General features: G+C 36.0%; 1 long non-coding RNA gene across 1 annotated transcript in view; it reads right to left on the reverse strand.

The window, feature by feature from the left end:
• The window catches only part of LOC141419917 (uncharacterized), a 71120-nt gene that overhangs the window by 30246 nt on the left and 19595 nt on the right, over positions 1 to 21279 (reverse strand). The gene's annotated exons all lie outside the window — the stretch shown is intronic.

Raw genomic sequence — 21279 nt, forward strand, 5'->3', positions numbered from 1 at the left:
GGATTGTTGTGGTAAACACATATAAGATTGTTATTGTACTGATGGATTGTATTGTGTTAAAGCATGAAAAATTGTTGAAATAAAGAAGTATTAGCTAGTGTGTGTTAGGGCTTAGAGGCCAGCCAGAGTGTGACAAGCTGATATACTAATAAGCCAAACCTAAGGTGGCCACTGATATGCTAATAAACCAACCCTAAGGTGACAGTGTGGATAACAGAAGTGGTGAGGTCATCACAGGGTATATAAACTCAGGCCAGAACCCAAAGCCTTGCTCAACTCTTTGACATCAGAGATCATGCTGTCAGGAGTCTCCTTGAGACCCTGACATAGAGGCAGCCGCCGCTTGTGAGCATGCCCCTTCTCCCGACGACCACTGGGTGTCGCCGGTGAACTGTGAACTGGCCCTGCACTGAAGGTGGCTGTGAGGATCCCCTGGGGTGCAGCTATGCCCCCCTCATTGGCTGAGAAGATACCGCATGGTGAGCGAGACTTGGGGGAAGGTCTGAGTAACTCCTGGCTGGCTAGGGTAGTAGAGACAGGCATTAGGATCCATAGGAAAGTGCTGTGTGAATTTGTTTGAATAAAAACTCTGTTCTCTGAAATATGAAATAAGAGTCTCCTGAGTACTGTCTCTCTGTACTCAATTGAACCAATAGGGGCTCGCAACAATTCAACAACTACATTTCAATTTAAACATTTTTATTAGTGTATATTAATTATACAAAGATATTTTACTGTGGTATTTCACAGTGCATATATTGTACTTTGACATTGGCAGGACAGAAGATCCTGAAGAGTGGCAGGGGTAGTAGGAATCTGGATTCTTTTGGTACCAAACATACAAATGAATGCCATCTCTCTTAGAGCCACTTGTTCTACAAACTACTAGTGAGGAGTATATCAACTGAAATGGCAATTCACATGTGCCTTGCTAATGGCCAGAACTGACAGACATCATTTTGGACTTCCCAATGAAAGCCATTTGCTGTTTCCAGCTCTACAGATGCTCTTTTTAGCCTGAAGTATTCTCTGTAATGGTAGCCTTTGGCCTAGGTCCAAAATGTTCTAAGTACTTTGAAATCGAAACAATTGCAATTGGTAGACGTTTCTACCAATTGCAAAGTATTCTCAGCAATATTAAATACTCTCTTGTTCAAATCACTGCTAACTAGAAAATCAACTAGAAAAATCTTTAATTGAAATCAACAAATTTCACATCAAATAGATTAGCAAACCCTTAACACAAAATAAAACAATACAGACAAAATGAGTTTCTGTTTTCTTTTAACCACTGCCTAATGCATTCTACTTTAAATAATCTATTAAGAGGTTAACTTTGTACCAAGGAATACCCCTAGACAAAACTGTAAAATAATCATGAATGTAATTTTATTTGTCCTTCCTCCTATTTTGAGCTGTTTCTTCCATTTTAGGTTCATCAACTCCACACACCCCAACAGTACTTATTATTTAGAATTTCATGTCTTTTCACAAATGGCAAAATTAATTAATGCTATGAAAATTATCATCTACTTCACAGCATTACAGAAAACCAATATTTGAAAGAAGGGATCTCTGGACATTCTATTTAAGTGAAAAAAATAAGAATATTTGCAAATGGTTTGAATTTAGGTACAAGCAAGGAATGTCCAGGAAGGGAGAAATTTAAGGGATGAGAAATTTAAGGGATGAGAAATATCCCCAAATCCCTCAAATCACATCACACACCAAGAAGCTTAACTATAAAGATGCTGCTGCAGTCATTTTCTTTAACCACAATTTCACTTTTAATACACACTCATTTAAGTGTTAGTCAAGTTCTTACATGCTTTGTTTCTTATAAATCTTTTTTTTAATTTGCAGTACTGGTGTTTGGAGTTAGGGCCTTTACCTTCAGCCATTCCACCAGCCCTTTTTATTGTGTGATGGGTGTTTTCAAGATAGGCTCCCATGAACTGTTTGCCTGATCTCTGCCTCCTGAGTAGCTAGGATTACAGGTGTGAGCTACGAGTGCCAGGCTAAGTAGAAGATTTTTGTTTTTGTGGTGTTGGGGCTTGAACTCATGCTTCATGCTTTCTAGGCAGCATTCTACCACTTGATCCACTCCCCTAGCTCTTAGAAATCTAGATTTAGAAAAAAAAAACACCAGGAGCTCCTTTTCTATTCCTCTTATCTCATAAAAACATTTTATCTCTTTTCTCATTTATTCTTTTAAATTTCATCATGTAGGGGGAAAAATCTTATTCTTTTTCAAGGAATTCAACAAGCAGAACAGACAAACACCAAGAAATCTTTTAGTCTCATTAATATCTTCTTTTTTTCTGTTTCACTATACTATCAAAACTCCCCACCTAAAATTAGAAACAAATTTTTTAAAATTAGTTCTCATTTGCAATTTTTATTAGAAATAATATTGTGGTTATGCCATTCCTGATTTAAAAGCTATACTTTTTTGATGCTTGGCTCTGAAAGGTTCTTCCAAAATCAGTTGACATTAAACAAATCATGATTATTTATAAAGTAGATATGTCTTTTATCTATGTTTCAATGATACAAGAAGTTTATATTTATAAACATTTTCCCACAATTTTTGCCTAACAGGGTTTAAGAATTGGTTATTCATGGGCCTGGTGTGATGATACACATCTGTAATTGCAGTCACAATCTGGAGACCAGTCTGGACTAGGCAGTGAGATACTGTCTCAAATAAATAAACAAAAAAGAATTGGCTATTCAATTGGAACTGTATTGTGGTCCCCAAACCATTGACTGTCTTGCTTTTATTTATCCAGTTTTTCCAATTTATTTATTTATTTATATTTTTTGCAATGCTGGGGATTAAAGCCAGGCTGTCATACATGCTAGTGAAGCACTGAACTACCCTCCTATCCCCCTTCTACTAATTTATATTTTTTCCTGTTAAATCTATGGAAAACAGAAATTCCAACCACTGCACATGTAGTGACAATAAATCACTGTGTGATAGAAACAATTTACTTGTGCCAAACCTAAAACAGACAATTTACAATGGGAACTTGTTTTGGTATATCGTAGGAAGCAAGTTACTTCATTTGGACATATTGGTTAGAAATAATTTAGGTGATTAGACACTTTGGCAAATACTTCAAATGTATGTCTTCATAACCATATTTTTTCTAAGTAATCTATTACTTTTTATTTGTTTAGTTTAGTATATTTCCTTTTTGAACACTGTCCAATTACTCAGATCATTAAATAGAGCCAAAGACTTAATTTTAACATAATAAAATTTTATTAGAATATGATACCTGTTCTGGGGGTGTAGTTTAGCAAGTAGAACTTGCCTTGCTGCTAAAGGTCCTGGTTTTGATTCCCAGCACAATGAAAAATAAGATAGCTCTGCTGGCAGAAAAAACAGTGAAAGACCAGTCAGGGCACACAATTGAACACTTGCAAATTCTTATTTCTTTTGACAGAAATTTTGGTTGTGTCAAAAAAAGCAAAAATATTTTTGGTCTCATTGAATATATGTCTTAATTGCTGCTATGTCACTGATAATATTTTCTATTAAATCACTTTAGCAATATGCTTTCTGTTATATAAAAATATATCTGGAAGCCAATGAAACACTCAATTCCATTTAATTTCTTTATGCATTTCTAGATCTTATTTGATGCCAAATTTGCTAAATGACAGATAAAAACTCATTGTGGAAGAAATTTAGTCAAGCCCCTAAACTCTCACAAAACTGCAAAATCCTTTTTGTTACACTCTTATAACAACTCAACTTTATTCCAAATTACAACTTTATTATTTGGTCTTTGTGTGAAACACTGTATAATAAAGGCTGTTCCCAAATAACAGTTTGCTTTTTGACCACTGTCAGTGCAGCAAAGCAAGAAAAATAAGGACAGCATTTTTAGCTTTTCATAATATTAAGTGTATTACATTATAAAGTGGGCAGTCTTATTTTAAAATTATGCTGCTTTATGTCTCTGAAATGATAATAGGAAACTCTAGTTTTGATGATCTTAACTAGTAAAATAAAAAATTGGTAGTTCTATATTGTTCCTTAAAATTTTGGGGGAAATTAAAAAAATTTTTTTATTCATTTATTCACACGTGCATACATTGTTTGGACCATTTCTCCCCCCTGCCTCCTCCATCTCCTCCCTATCCCCCCCTCACTTCCAGGCATAACTTGTTCTGCCTTTTTCTCCAATTTTGTTGAAGAGAAGACATAAACAATAATAAGAAACACAAAGTGTTTTTGCTAGTTGAGATAAGGACAGCTATACAGAGAGATTCCTAGCATTGCTATCATGTACAGATGTGTTACAACCCAGGTTGATTCATCTCTAACTGATCTTTACACTGGTTCCTGATCACCTTCCCATATTGACCTCTGTCACTTTAAGGTTTCTGTATTAGCTCCTCTGCAGAGGGGACATCAAACACTTTCATGTTTTGGGTTTCCTACCTATCCCCATACCTCTTGTATGTGCTGTCCCCTTAGTATGTGACTCAAGTCCAACAACACTGCTGTATTTGCCCTAGATCTAAAGTCCACATATAAGAGAGAACATACAATTCTTGGTCTTCTGAGCCTGGCTAACTTTGCTCAGAATGATGTTCTCCAGTTCCATCCATTTACTTGCGAATGATAAGATTTCATTCTTCTTCAGGGCTGAGTAAATTCCATTGTGTATAAGTACCACATTTTCTTAATCCATTCATCTGTAGTGGGGCATCATGGCTGTTTCCATAACTTGGCTACTATGAATAGCACTGCAATAAATATGGGTGTGGCAGGTGCCTCTGGAATAACCTGTGTTGCATTCCTTTGGGTATATCCCCAGGAGTGGGATTGCTGGATCATATGGCAGATCTATGTTTAGATTTTTAAGAATCCTGTATATTTTTTTCCGGAGTGGTTGCACTAGCTTGCATTACCACTAGCAGTGTAAGAAGGTTCCTTTTTCCCCACATCCTTGCCAACACATTACTGGTTGACAAAACCCAAGGTTCTCAAAATCACTTCAAAAACTCACACCCATCTGTTTTTTCATGACTGTGTGTGTTGTAAAGGATGTACCTATGGTCTCATGAGTGCTAGGCATGTGTTCTGCCACTGAGCAATATACATGGCCCTATATAGTTTTAGGGGATTATGATTGCCTTTTCTTTGGACCAATGAAGATAGTATAATATTTTTACTTACTATTTCTTTGTACCTAACTTGTTATGTCAAATTGTTTCCTTATAGTTATTTTTATAAACTAGATTCTCAACTTAATGATACATTTACTGTTTAAAACTTCCCATTGTGTTTGGAATAGATTTTGCAATCATTGAACAACTGGTTTTTTAAGAAATATTTTTAGAATGATTATTTTTGATATTTTGCATTAGTTACAAATATAAACAGTAGATGGTGCTAGAGTCATTCTAATAAAGTATAAATTCACTACAAAACAGGAAACAAGTCACAATTGGAACAAATGTCCAAAATTTTAGGATCTTATATGGAGTTAAGGCTAAAATACTAAATTGGTTAAAAATTGACATTTTTACTTGGAGTGCAATAAAAGGTGCCATATTATATATCTTTTCTCTGACTTCAGTGCCATTTTACACCTGGAAATGGCATGAAAATAATTTTGAGATAAAACATGGATCTAAATGTAAATTCCTTACTCTTTGTAGAGAAAAGATCTCAGAATATTCCTAAGGTAACTATCTTTTTTTAAATTTTATTATTCATATGTGCATACAAGGCTTGGGTCATTTCTCCCCCCTGCCCCCACCACCTCCCTTACCACCCACTCAGCCCCCTCCCTCTCTCTCCACCCCCTCAATACCCAGCAGAAACTATTTTGCCCTTATTTCTAATTTTGTTGTAGAGAGAGTATAAGCCATAATAGGAAGGAACAAGGGTTTTTGCTGGTTGAGATAAGGATAGCTATACAGGGAGTTGACTCACATTAATTTCCTGTGCGTATGTGTTACCTTCTAGGTTAATTCTTTTTTATCTCACTAAGGTAACTATCAAACAGGTTCTCTATGGCATGCTGAAAAACATAAATTCAAATCCTTAGTATTGCTCTAAGTAGAAGAATTAAAACATGAATCACAGCATTTGTAACTTAGTGTGACCCTGAGAAATAAGAATGGTAATTTTTTTCAACACAAAATTAGTAACAGAAAGGTAGCTTTTATATATTATCATCTTTAGAAATAAACTGTATCTAAACTGAGATTTCCATGGAAATGTACCAAGTGAAAAAAGAAACACTTTGGGACTTATAATTCACTTAGTTTATGTGATAACGTGAAAATACAGATGAAGTTACCAGCAAGTGATCATGTTTCTGAAATAATTTTTGGCCAAAATGTATATTATCATATAGGTCATAACATAATTTTTGTCACTTTTTCTGTTTTACTTTTATTTTTATTCTTGAACTGGATTTCCCAAACCATTTCTAAAATTACAAACATTCGGTCCTGGGGTGTTCTGAGCAGGCCTAGGCTAGGAGAAGAAGTAGAGAGACATGATATAGCTCATTATTTTGTGTCAGTATTTGTAAACATTCAATGTTGAACTGGTTTTTTTCCCCTTCTAGGGAGAACTAAAAGAGTCTCCATGGAAGTAATAGCATGTTAATCATATCAAAACAATCTAGTGAAGCCTTAAAAAACAAAGCTTTTAACATATACCTTTAAAATGATCATAGTCCATTGAAATCCTACCCATTTCTCAAATAGGTACACTTCTGGAAACTATTATAAGTTGATTTTATTATCCACAAATATATGCTTACCTTGAGAAGAAAAAAGAAATAGTGCATTTATACAAGTTTATTAAAATTAACTAGTTAGTCCTCTACCAAAACCCAATTGTTTCACTGAATTCAATTTTTTGTATGTGTGGCACTAGAGTTTGAACTCAGGGCCTTGCTCTTGGTAGGTAGGTGCTGTACCTCCAACCACTGAATTCAAAAGTTTAAACTGCCAAAGAAATCCAGATTCCATAGCTCATGTATTTACAAAAAAAAAAATCACTAAAGCTTTTTCCATATAATAAGAGAAGTCTTAAGGACATACTTTGTCAGTACCTATGAGACCATAAAACTCTTTTATTCTGAAAAAATGAGTCATATACAAATTCATAAAACTAGGGAGAATGCCTTCTTTTCTTCCTACATATTTTAGATTATTTGAAAAATGTAAACTCCAGTTTTCAACACTTTTTCAAATAATCCACTGAGCTCATATGGAAAACACCATGTGTTTTAGAGGTGTTACATATTTATTTCAGCTCATCATTGCAGAAACCACTATAATGCTTCCATTAGAATACAGTTTTCTCTTGTCTTGCTTTGTTTTGTCTGTGTTCTTCTTAGTGTTTTACCTGGAAGGTGTGATTTTGGATTAGTTCTTGAAACTACCTTAGATTGTAATCTAGAAAAGAGTCAATTATGTGTACAATTATTTCTAATACTGGAAACTAGTGTTTTATGTAAGCATTCTGTTGGAATTGAAGGATTCACTTTTTTAATCTTGCAAGATTGTCTCTTCTGTTCAAGTGGTAAAGCCTTGTTTATTTCACATTATAAATCTGTTTTGAATATTCAGGATCTTTTGTTGTTTCATAAAATTTTTGAATTGTGCTTTCTGTGTCTATTTATACTCTAAACCTCCACATTGATAATATAACCCAGAAGGAATATGGTTCAGTCTAACTGCTGTTGTGTAGAGAAGAGTACAGACACTATACTGTTTCTCTAGGATAGTAAGAACCATGGAAATTTCCAGACTTCAATATCTAAAGTTCTAATTAAAATGTTAAAAATAGTAATACTAATAATTTATATATTTAGTTTTGTGCATTTTAAGCAGGAAAATAGCCAAATATCTACCCTTGTTTTTAACATGAATGTCACTCATGAAGCACATCCTTATTCAATATTTGTATGATATTATTAATATGAAAATATTTGAAAGAGGTAGGGTCTCATTTTGATAAGACATTCTATTTAGTATAGCACTTAAATTTATTTTATTTTTTCATTGTGGATATAGATAATGATGTGATCTCATTTAAAAATGGAGGGAATTAGGTATTTTGGGATCCTTATCATGTGTAGTCTCTTTGCTAGGTTATTTATGTTTATTATCTAATTTATAGGTATTTATGAATATTATTAATAGAAAACAATCCCCTGATGGAATTTGAGATAATTGATTTTTATGTTCCTCTTTTAAACAAGAGCCTCAAATACTAATAGGCTACAGGACAAATGGAATTTACATAAAAACTAAAATATCAAAATAGTCTAAAATAGCATATGGTTTACTGATCCCCATGGCAAATTATGTTTTGTATGTGTCAATCTAATCAGTAAATCATCTTCTTGCCCAGGACTTTGAAAATTTAGTTAGGTGTTTTAGTTTAAATTAAATACGTTCTTAGATATTATTTACACACAAACAACTGTGCTTTATGCAAAGAAATCTTTGAAATCACCACTGTTACAGAATCTTAAGATAACACTGTAGCATAGACTCCATCTCTAGAATAAAAAATGGATTTAGCCAAAGCAATAGTGTTAAGTAGCATTATACCATAATTTCATTTAGTGCAGCTGCTGTTGAGCTCATCTCAAGTGAAAGGAGAAATAGATAACAAAACCAAAGTTTTTTTCTAAAGGGAGCATTTATGGAAGGGATTTTTTTTTTTATCAATTTAAGGCAGTTCAATGAGCTTGGCAGGACAAATTTCAAAATGTTGTTTTGGCCTCAGTTTTCTTATGCATACTTGGGCATATGGTTAAACATAGATGGAGATTACAATAAACTACATTTGTAGGTAGTGGAGTCACTAGATCCTACTTCAGTTATAAAATTATTAATAAATCCTAAGTGTATTTTTTGTTGGACTAAAGCTGACATTGGGCAAGACCTCTCATTTTGAATTTAAAGTAACACACCTAAAAAACTTGATAGCATTTTTTGCCCTCAATGCAGAGAAACTAAAGCAGAGAATTCCAAGATGGCGGCTAGAGGGAGGAAGCAGAAAGCGAGCCTCCTATAGTGAAATCTTGGAGAGACGCTGGAGACACACTTTGCAGGCATAATCACTGAGAAAAGGCATAAGCAGAGAATCTCCACTTCACGTTAAATGGAGAAACGAGGATGGCCCCCTGGCCGCCAGTCACCGGCACCCAGATGGCTTGGGAAGACGTGGACCAGGTGAGCTTCGCAGTACCATGGTACTCCCACAGACAAGCCTGGGCCAGAGCAGCATAGCCCCCTGGACAGACTGACCTCCACCCCAGGAAAAAAGAGAACCTGAGTAATAAGCAATAAGAACAAATAAGACACGCAGGAAAGAGGGTGGGGCACCCTGAGCGCTGAAGATTGGGGGAAGGGAATCCTTCCCGGGACTGTAAATAAACAAGCCAGGTGGGCCGGAGAGCCTCTGGTGGGAGCGGGGGCACGCGCCCAGCAACCAGGAGTGGGGAAGCTGGTGAGAGTGGCAGAGGGAGGAAAACTCCACAGGAGAGGAGGGAATACCCACTTCCCACATGAGCTGTAAACAAACACGGCAGCTGGCAGGAGCAGCAGCACCGCCCAGTAACCAGGTGTGGGAAAGCTTGTGAAAGTTGCGGTGGGAGGAAAACTGCACAGGAGAGGGGGAAAGACCCACCTCCCACATGAACTGTAAATAAACATGCAGGCGTGAGAACGCAGGTGCAATGTCACCTTTCCGAGTGCTTGGAAAGGGGAAAGCTTGTAGCAGAAGCTCACACACAGGAGAAATCTGAGCAACAAAGCCTGCAGGTACAGGTGAGTGCTAAGCTCACCCCAGAGATCTGCATAAATAATGCCTCCAGCAACAGCAGACTGACAACAGCGAGCAGGCAAGCCACAGTTGCAGAAACAATTCTCAGAACTGTCTCCAGACTCTTTTTTTTTCTTTGTCTCCCTACCTTTGATGAGAGAACAACCAAATTACACCTGCAAGCTGAAAAACTTACTGAAACTGCATTGCATTTGAACTTGGAACACTTGGTGGGTTTATTTGTGTGTGTGTGTGTGCGTGTGTGTGTGTGTGTGTAGTTTTGTCCTTCTTTATGTGTCCCCTTTAATGACACAACTACAGAACAACATCTGAGGCACCATCTCCAGGATTGGAGACTGAATTCACTGCATTTGAACTTGGAGGTTTTTTAAAATTTTCTATTTTTTCATTTTATTTTAATACATTTTTATAAATAGATTTTTCTTTCATTTACTTATTTTTTATTTTTATTCTTACTTTTTTTTTATTTTTGATTTTCAATCCTCTTTCTATCTCTCTGTCTGTTCAGCTTACTGTTGATTAGTACACTAAAGCTCCCTGGTAATACCTTTGAAATCTTGTCTGACACCTTGTTCTGTTTTCTCCCTCCAGTCTGTGTATTTGCTTTTCCCATTTCTTTAACTTCTTGCTTCTCATCTCAGCTCATCCTTCCATTCTAAATATTACCATTGTTATTATTACAAGCTAGAAAATACTTAATTACACACAGTACAGGGACAATAACAACACCAAAGACAATGACGGGAAGACAGAAAAAACAGGGAAACCAGTTTCCCCACAGCAAAAAATTAGTACAGGAGCCAGAGAGGAATGAAGAAAACAGGTACTCAGATCCAGACTACAACAAAATGAAGATAAACTATGCCAAAGGACCCAATGAAGCCCACAAGAATAATTTAAAAGAAGACATAGTACAGGTACTCAATGAGAATTTTATAGAGATGATACTGGATAGGGTAAACCAAAATGGACAGGAGACACTCAAGAAATTCCAAGACAATAAAAATAGTGAATTTGAAAAAACAAAACAAGAAATAAAGGAAACCATAGAAGCACTGTATAAACACCAAAGTGAAAGAGAGAACATCGTGAATAAACAGATAAATGAACTCAGGACAAAAATAGAAAACATAAAAGAGCAAAACAGCCAGGATATGGAAAACCTCAGAAAAAAGAATGAAAAAGAATTGCAAAACAAAACAGAAGGCCAATCCAGCAGAATAGAACAAACAGAAGACCGAATCTCAGAACTTGAAGATGAAATGGTAATTAAAGGAAAAACCAAAGAACTATTAATTAAACAACTCAAGACCTGTGAAAAGAAAATGCAAGAACTCACCGACTCCATCAAAAGACCAAACTTGAGAATCATGGGCATCGAAGAAGGAGAAGAGGTACAAGCGAAGGGAATGCGTAATATATTTAACAAAATAATAACAGAAAATTTCCCAAATCTAGAGAAAGATATTCCCATACAAATGCAAGAGGCCTCCAGGACACCAAACAGACCAGATCAAAATAGAACTACCCCACAACATATCATCATTAAAACAACAAGTTCAGAAACTAAGGAAAGAATATTGAAGGCTGTAAGAGAGAAAAAACAAGTAACATACAAAGGTAAACCCATCAAAATCACAGCAGACTTCTCAACAGAAACATCACAAGCAAGAAGAGCATGTGGTGAGATCTTCCGGGCACTGAATGAAAATAACTTCAACCCCAGGATACTCTACCCAGCAAAACTATCATTCAAAATAGATGGAGCAATAAAAGTCTTCCATGATAAGCAGAAACTAAAACAATATGTGACCACAAAGCCACAACTACAATGGATTCTTCAAGGGATTCTACACACAATAAGTGAAACCCAACTTAACCATGAAAAGAAAGGCAGCACCAAACCACAGGAAAAGAAAAAACAAGAAAGTAGAGAGTAACCTCAACTTAGATACACACAATCAAACCTTCAAACAACTAAGACAACTAAATGACAGGAATCACCACATACCTATCAGTACTAACTCTTAATATTAATGGACTTAATTCACCCATCAAAAGGCACCACTTAATGAAATGGATTAAAAAGGAAGATCCAACAATTTGTTGCTTACAGGAGACCCATCTCACCAATAGAAATAAGCATAGGCTAAGGATGAAAGGCTGGAAGAAGATTTACCAAGCCAGTGGCCCCCGAAAACAGGCAGGAGTAGCAATACTTATCTCTGACAAAGTAGACTTCAAACCTACATTGATCAAATGAGATAAAGCAGGACATTCCATACTAATAAAAGTGGAAATAGACCAAAAGGAAATAATAATTATCAACCTGTATGCACCCAATGTCAACACACCCAATTTCATGAAACATACCCTGAAAGACCTAAAAGCATATATAAATGCCAACACAGTGGTTATGGGAGGCTTTAACACCCCATTATCATCAATAGATAGGTCATCCAAACAAAAAATCAATAAAGAAATCCAAGATCTAAAATATGCAATAGATCAAATGGACCTAGTAGATGTCTACAGAACATTTCATCCAACTTCTACACAATATACATTCTTCTCAGCAGCCCATAGAACCTTTTCCAAAATAGATCATATCCTAGGGCACAAAGCAAGTCTCAGCAAATACAAGAAAATAGAAATTATACCATGCATACTATCTGATCACAATGCAGTAAAAGTAGAACTCAACAACAAAAGTAAAGACAAAAAACATGCAAACAGCTGGAAACTAAATAACTCATTACATAATGAAGAATGGATCGTCGATGAAATAAAAAAGGAAATTAAAAAGTTCCTGGAAGTCAATGAAAATGAAAACACAATCTACCTGAACCTAAGGGACACAGCTAAGGCAGTCCTGAGAGGAAAGTTTATAGCCACGAGTGCATATATTAAAAAGACAGAAAGATCCCAAATCAATGACCTAATGATACATCTCAAACTCCTAGAAAAACAAGAACAAGCAAATCCCAAAACAAATAGAAGGAGAGAAATAATAAAAATAAGAGCTGAAATCAACAAAATAGAAACCAAAAAAACCATACAAAGCATTAATAAAACAAAAAGTTGGTTCTTTGAAAAAATAAACAAGATCGATAGACCCCTGGCAAACCTGACTAAAATGAGGAGAGAAAAAAATGCAAATTAGTAGAGTCAGCAATGCAAAAGGGGAGATAACAACAAACACCATGGAAGTCCAGGAAATCATCAGAGGCTACTTTGAGAACCTTTATTCAAATAAATTTGAAAATTTTAGAGAAATGGACAGATTTCTAGATACATATGATCATTCAAAACTGAAACAAGAGGAAATTAATCACCTGAGTAGATCTATAACACAAAATGAAATTGAAGCAGCAATCAAGAGTCTCCCCAAAAAGAAAAGTCCAGGACTTGATGGATTCTCTGGTGAATTCTATCAGACCTTAAAGAAAAACTGATACCAACCCTCCTTAAACTGTTCCACAAAATAGAAAGGGAAGGAAAACTGCCAAACACAGTTTATGAAGCCAGTATTACACTTATCCCAAAACCAGGCAAAGACACCTCCAAAAAGGAGAACTATAGGCCAATCTTCTTAATGAACATTGACGCAAAAATCCTCAACAAAATAATGGCAAACCGAATTCAACAACACATCAAAAAGATTATTCACCATGACCAAGTAGGATTCATCTCAGGGATGCAGGGGTGGTTCAACATATGAAAATCAATAAACATAATAAACCACATTAACAGAAGCAAAGACGAAAACCACTTGATCATCTCAATAGATGCAGGAAAAGCCTTTGATAAGATCCAACACCATTTCATGATAAAAGCTCTAAGAAAACTAGGAATACAAGGAAAGTACCTCAACATTATAAAAGCTATATATGACAAACCTTCAGCCAGCATTATACTTAACAGAGAAAAACTGAAACCATTCCCTCTAAAATCAGGAACCAGACAAGGATGCCCACTATCTCCACTCCTATTCAACATACTGGAATTCCTAGCCAGAGCAATTAGGCAAGAAGAAGGAATAAAAGGAATACAAATAGGTAGAGAAACTGTCAAAATGTCCCTATTTGCAGATGACATGATCCTATACCTTAAAGACCCAAAACACTCTACTCAGAAGCTTCTAGACATCATCAATAGCTTTAGTTAGGTAGCAGGATATAAAATCAACACAGAAAAATCACTAGCATTTCTATACACTAATAATGAGCAAACTGAGAAAGAATACATGAAAATAATTCCATTTACAATAGCCTCAAGAAAAATCAAATACCTACTTGTAAACCTAACAAAAGATGTGAAAGACCTCTACAAGGAAAACTATACACTTCTGAAGAAAGAGATTGAGGAAGACTATAGAAAGTGGAGAGATCTCCCATGCTCATGGATTGGTAGAATCAACATAGTAAAAATGTCAATACTCCCTAAAGAAATCTACATGTTTAATGCAATTCCCATAAAAATTCCAATGACATTCATTAAAGAGATTGAAAAATCTACTGTGGAATTTATATGGAAACACAGGAAACCACGAATAGCCAAGGCAATACTCAGTCAAAAGAACAATGCAGGAGGTATCACAATACGTGACTTCAAATTATATTACAAAGCAGTAGCAATAAAAACAGCATGGTACTGGCACAAAAACAGACAGGAAGACCAGTGGAACAGAATAGAGGACCCAGATATGAAGCCACACAAGTATAACCAACTTGTCTTTGACAAAGGAGCTAAAAATATATGATGGAGAAATAGAAGCCTCTTCAACAAAAACTGCTGGGAAAACTGGTTAGCGGTCTGCAAAAAACTGAAACTAGATCCATGTATATCACCCTATACCAAGATTAACTCAAAATGGATCAAGGATCTTAATATCAGACCTCAAACTCTAAAGTTGATACAGGAAAGAGTAGGAAATACTCTGGAATTAGTAGGTATAGGTAAGAACTTTCTCAATGAAACCCCAGCAGTACAGCAACTAAGAGATAGCATAGATAAATGGGACCTCATAAAACTAAAAAGCTTCTGTTCATCAAAAGAAATGGTCTCTAAACTGAAGAGAACACCCACAGAGTGGGAGAAAATATTTGCCAACTATACATCAGACAAAGGACTGATAACCAGAATATATAGGGAACTTAAAAAACTAAATTCTCCCAAAACTAATGAACCAATAAAGAAATGGGCAAGTGAACTAAACAGAACTTTCTCAAAAGAAGAAATTCTAATGGCCAAAAAAACACATGAAAAAATGCTCAACATCTCTAGCAATGAAGGAAATGCAAATTAAAACCACGTTAAGATTCCACCTCACCCCTGTTAGAATAGGCATCATTAGCAACACCACCACCAACAGGTATTGGTGAGGATGAGGGGAAAAAGGAACCCTCTTACACTGTTGGTGGGAATGTAAACTAGTACAATCACTCTGGAAAAAAATTTGGAGGCCACTTAAAAAGCTAGATATTGTTCTACCATTTGATCCAGCAATACCACTCTTGGGGATATACCCAAAAGTCTGTGACACAGGTTACTCCAGAGGCACCTGCACACCCATGTTTATTGCAGCACTATTCACAATAACCAAGTTATGGAAACAGCCAAGATGCCCCACCACCGACGAGTGGATTAAGAAAATGTGGTATCTATACACAATGGAATTTTATGCAGCCATGAAGAAGAATGAAATGTTATCATTCACTTGTAAATGGATAGAATTGTAGAACATCATTCTGAGTGAGGTTAGCCTGGCCCAAAAGACTAAAAATCGTATGTTCTCCCTCATATGTGGACATTAGATCAAGGGCAAACACAACAATGTGATTGGACTTTGAGCACATGATAGAAGTGAGAGCACACAAGGGAGGGGTAAGGACAGGTAAGACACCTAAAAAATTAGCTAGCATTTTAAGCAGATACCTTAAAAGCAACTGAGGCCAATAGGAAAAGGGGACCAGGAACTAGAGAAAAGATTAGATCAAAAAGAATTAACCTAGAAGGTAACACACATGCATAGGAAATCAATGTGAGTCAATGCCCTGTATAGCTATCCTTATCTCATCCAGCAAAAATCCTTGTTCTTTCTCATTATTGCTTATACTCTTTCTACAACAAAATTAGAAATAAGGGCAAAATAGTTTCTGCTGGGTATTGAGGGGGTGGGGGGAGAGGGAGGGGGCAGAGTGGGTGGTAAGGGAGGGGGTGGGGGCAGGGGGGAGAAATGACCCAAGCCTTGTATGCACATTTGAATAATAAAATTAAAAAATATATATAAAAAAATATAAAAAAATTTAAAAAGACAGAAAAAAAATGTAGAAACAACCTAAGTGGAAAAAAAAAAAAAGAAACTAAAGCAGATACTTTAAAGCAACTGAGGCCAATAGGAGAAGGAGACCAGGAACTAGAGAAAAGGTTAGTTCAAGAAGAATTAACTTAGAAGGCAACACACATGCACAGGAAATCAATGTGAGTCAACTCCCTGTATAGCTATCCTTATCTCAACTAGCAAAAACCCTTGGTCCTTCCTATTATGGTTTATGGTCTCTCTTCAACGAAATTAGAGATAAGGGCAAATTAGTTTCTGAAGGGTAGCGAGGGGGTGGGGTGGTGAGGGAGGGGGTGGGGAGGTAAGGGAGGGTGTAGGGGAAGGGGGGAGAAATGACCCAAACATTGTATGCACATGTGAATAAAATAAAAATAAAAATAAAAGAATTTAAAGTAACAAATGGAGAATGTAGTGATTGTGACTGATACCTGGTTGGTGACCAGTATAGAAGTTTTACTAGAAAAACCAGTGCCATCCCAGTATGTGCCAGGCCTACAACTAACAAAGTAGTAATGGAAGGTGCCTCTGACAGAAAATATATTACAAAATCAACATTCATAATACCCTTATTTGTATGCATTCTCTGTGCTGGCCTATGGTAGGAAGGGCAGCACTAAGATGTTCTAGCATGTGGGAGAGTAATGGAAGGTCAAACTCAACTGACTGAGACAGGTGTCATTTCAGGAGTCTATGGGCTATAAACTCCTGAAGGGCAAGGTCATTCGTAATTTGTGCTCTGTACCCCCAGTTTGCCTAACACAGTAATCTTCACCATGTACATGTGCAATAAACATATATGATTATGCGAATACTGACTTTGAATGGTTAAGATGATCTGAAACACAATCAAAAGAAATTGAGTGATAGCAAACTTAGAAAGAATGGGCAATAGCCCTTTTACTGAGTCAAGTGACTTACCATTTAAATATTTAAGTGCTAGATGTCATTCATGACTGCTGCCCTCTAGGCATTTTTCTACTCAAGTAGTAATACATATTACAAAAATCCTATCAAATATTTATTTCACTCTTTATACAGATAGCCTCTGATTAGGCAGTGCATTAGGTTTAAAAAATTTAAAGTGGATCCTCAGAATAAGGGAATTCTTTCCTTAACATTTGTTAGTAGTACAAGGGAGTCTCATGTGAAAATTCCATATATGCATATAGTATGTTATTAGCAAATTCACCCTCTCTTTTATATTCCCTTAATCTCCTTCTTCTTACCTCCCTTTTCACAGCAATATTTGGTGTGTTTATTCATGGTACCTCCATACATATATAAGTAACATACTTTGATCTTCTTTGCCCTCTCCATTTCCCCTCCTTCTCCTCTTAAATACCCACGACAACAATGTCCCTTATACACTCAAGTCCCATTATTATGTTATTTTAACATTTTAGACCAAGATTCAGCATATGAACAGAAACATGCTTAGAAGGACTTCAGAGAAGTTAAAGTCAACATGGTACCATCTTAGGAAGAGAAATATCAGTATCACATTTATTTTTTAATAGATATTGAGTATCTTAACAACAAAAATGCTTCAGAAACTATTCTTTATTCTGCATAGTGAGGTCAAACATAGATAAATGAAACAAATGGAAAGAGACTGTACTTTACTTCCCTTCCTCAACTATCTAACCATAGTTCATCTCTAACCATTGAGCAGAACTGTGGTGATTTTCCAGAGCAGACTCATAAGAAACAGCGAAATTGTGAAGAAATTTTCCAAACATCAGTAATTTTTTAACAAGATCTATTCCTATTGTAAAATATCTGCCCTGTTGAAATCAACAAAATGGAAACAAAGAAACAAACAAAAATGATACAAAGAATCAATGAAACAAAAAGCTGCTTCTTTGAAAAAATAAATAAGATTGACAGACCCCTGGCAAAATGGACTAAAATGAGGAGAGAAAAAAAAACGAAATCAGTAAAATCAGAATGCAAAGGGGGAGATAACAAAAAACACCTCAGAAATCCAAAAAATCATCAGAGACTATGTTGAGAGCCTATACTCTAATAAATTTGAAAATTTTGAAGAAACAGACAGAGTTTTAAAAACTTACAACCACCCAAAACTGAATCAAGAGGATATTAATCACCTGAATAGAACCATAACACAAAAAGAAATTGAAGCAGCAATTAAAAGTCTCCCAAAAAAGAAAAGCCTAGGACCTGATGGATTCACTGATGAATTCTATCAGATGTTTAAAGAAGAATTAATACCAACTCTCCTTAAACTGTTCCATGAAATAGAAAGGGAAGGAACACTGCCTAAAACATTTCATGAAGCCAATATTACTCTCATCCCAAAATCAGACAAAGACACCTCCAAAAAGGAGAACTACAGGCCAATTTCTTTAATGAATATCAATGCAAATATCCTTAATAAAATAATGGCAAATGAATCCAACAACACATTAGAAAGATGATTCACCATGACCAAGTCAGCTTCATCCCAGGGATGCAGGGGTGGTTCAACATACGCAAATTTATAAATGTAACACAGTACATCAATAGAAGCAAAGACAAAAACCACTTGATCATCTCAATAGATGCAGAAAAAGCCTTTAACTAGATCCAACACCATTTCATGATAAAAGTTCTAAGAAAACTAATTATAGGAGGAATGTATCTCAACATTGTAAAGGCTATATATGACAAATCTACAGCCAACATCATACTTAATGGTGAAAAACTAAAACCATTCCCCCTAAAGTCAGGAACGAGACAAGGGTGCCAGCTATCCTGATCTTATGCAACATAGTACTGGAATTCCTAGCCAGAGCAATTGGGCAAGAAGAAGAAATTAAAGGAATACAAATAAGTAAAGAAACTATCAAAATATCCTTATTTGCAGATGATATGATCCTCTACCTTAAAGACTCAAGAAACTCTACCCAAAAACTCTTAGACACCACAAACAGCTACAGCAAGGTGGCAGGATAAAAAATCAACTTATAAAAATCATTAACTTTTCTATACATCAACAACCAACAAACTGAGAAGGAATATATAGAAAAAATTCTATTCACAATAGCCTCAAAAATAATCAAATACCTAGGAGTAAATTTAACAATGGATGTGAATGAACTTTACAAGGAGAATTATAAACTCCTGAAGAAAGAGATCTAGGAAGACTACACAACATGGAAAGATCTCCCGTGCTCATGGATTGGTAGAATCAACATAGTAAAAATGGCTATACTACCAAAAGAAATCTACATGTTTAATGCAATTCCCATCAAAATCCCAATGACATTCATCACAGAGATTGAAAAATCTACCATTAAATTTATATGGAAACACAAGAGGCCACGAATAGCCAAGGCAATACTCAGTCAAAAGAACAATGCTGGAGGTATCATGATACCCGACTTCAAACTATATTACAAAGCACTAACAATAAAAACAGCATGGTACTGACACAAAAACAGACATGAAGACCAGTGGAACAGAATAGAGGACCCAGATATGAAGCCACACAACTATAACCAACTTGTCTTTGACAAAGACGCTAAAAATATACCATGGAGAAAAGAGCTTCTTCAACAAAAACTGCTGGGAAAACTGGTTAGCAGTCTTCAAAAAACTGAAACTAGATCCATGTATATCACCCTCTACCAATATTAACTCAAAATGGATCAAGGATCTTAATATAAGACCCCAAACTCTAAAGTTGGTACAGAAAAGAGTAGGAAATACTCTGGAATTAATAGGTATAGGCAAGAACTTTCTCAATGGAACCCCAGCAGCACAGCAACTAAGAGATAGCATAGATAAATGGGACTTCAAAAACTAAAAAGCTTCTTCTCAACAAAAGAAATCATCTCTAAACTGAAGGGACCACCCTCAGAGTGGGAGAAAATATTTGCCAACTACACATCAGACAAAGGACTGATAATCAGAAAATATAGGGAACTTAAAAAACTAAATTTTCCCAAAATTAATGAACCAATAAAGAATTGGGCAAGTGAACTAAACAGAACTTTCTCAAAAGAAGAAATTCAAATGGCCAGAAAACACATGAAACATGCACACCATCTCTAGCAATAAAGGAAATGCAAATTAAAACTACACTAAGATTCCACCTCACCCCTGGGAAAAGTGGTTCCCCATCTATAAAAAACTGAAACTAGATTCATATCTATCACCTTGTACTAGTATCAACTCAAAATGGATCAAGGACCTAAATGTCAGACCCGTAACTCTGTAGTTACTACAGGAAGGAGCAGGAAACACTCTGCAACTAGCAGATATAGGTTAAGACTTCCTCATAGGATTCCACCTCACCCCTGTTAGAATAGCCATCATCAGCAACACCACCAACAACAGGTGTTGGAAAGGATGCGGGGAAAAAGGAACCCTCTTACACTTTGTGGAAATGTAAACTAGTACAACCACTCTGGAAAAAAATTTGGAGGCTACTTAAAAAGCTAAACATTGATCTACCATAGATCCAGCAATACCACTCTTGGGGATATACCCAAAAGAATGTGACACAGGTTACTCCAGAGGCACCTGCACACCCATGTTTATTGTGGCACTATGCACAATAGCCAAGTTATGGAAACAGCCAAGATGCCCCAGCACTGACGAATGGATCAAGAAAATGTGGTATCTATAGACAATGGAATTTTATGCAGCCATGAAGAAGAAGGAAATGCTATCATTCGCTGGTAAACGGATGGAATTGGAGAACATCATTCTGAGTGAGGTTAGACTGGCCCAAAAGACCAAAAATCATTTGTTCTCCCTCATATGTGGACATTAGATCAAGGGCAAACACAACAAGGGGCAACTGAGGCCAATAGGAGAAGGGGACCAGGAACTAGAGAAAAGGTTAGATCAAGAAGAATTAACCTAGAAGGTAACACACATGCACAGGAAATTAATGTGAGTTAACTCCCTGTATAGCTATCCTTATCTCAACTAGCAAAAACCCTTGTTCCTTCCTATTATTGCTTATACTCTCTCTACAACAAAATTAGAGATAAGGGAAAAATAGTTTCTGCCTGGTATCGTGGGGGAGGCGGTGGGGGCAAGGGGAAGAAAGGTGTTGTGTATGCACATATGAATAATA

This window comes from Castor canadensis, chromosome X, assembly GCF_047511655.1.
Source record: "Castor canadensis chromosome X, mCasCan1.hap1v2, whole genome shotgun sequence".
In the NCBI taxonomy this organism is placed as follows: Eukaryota; Metazoa; Chordata; class Mammalia; order Rodentia; family Castoridae; genus Castor; species Castor canadensis.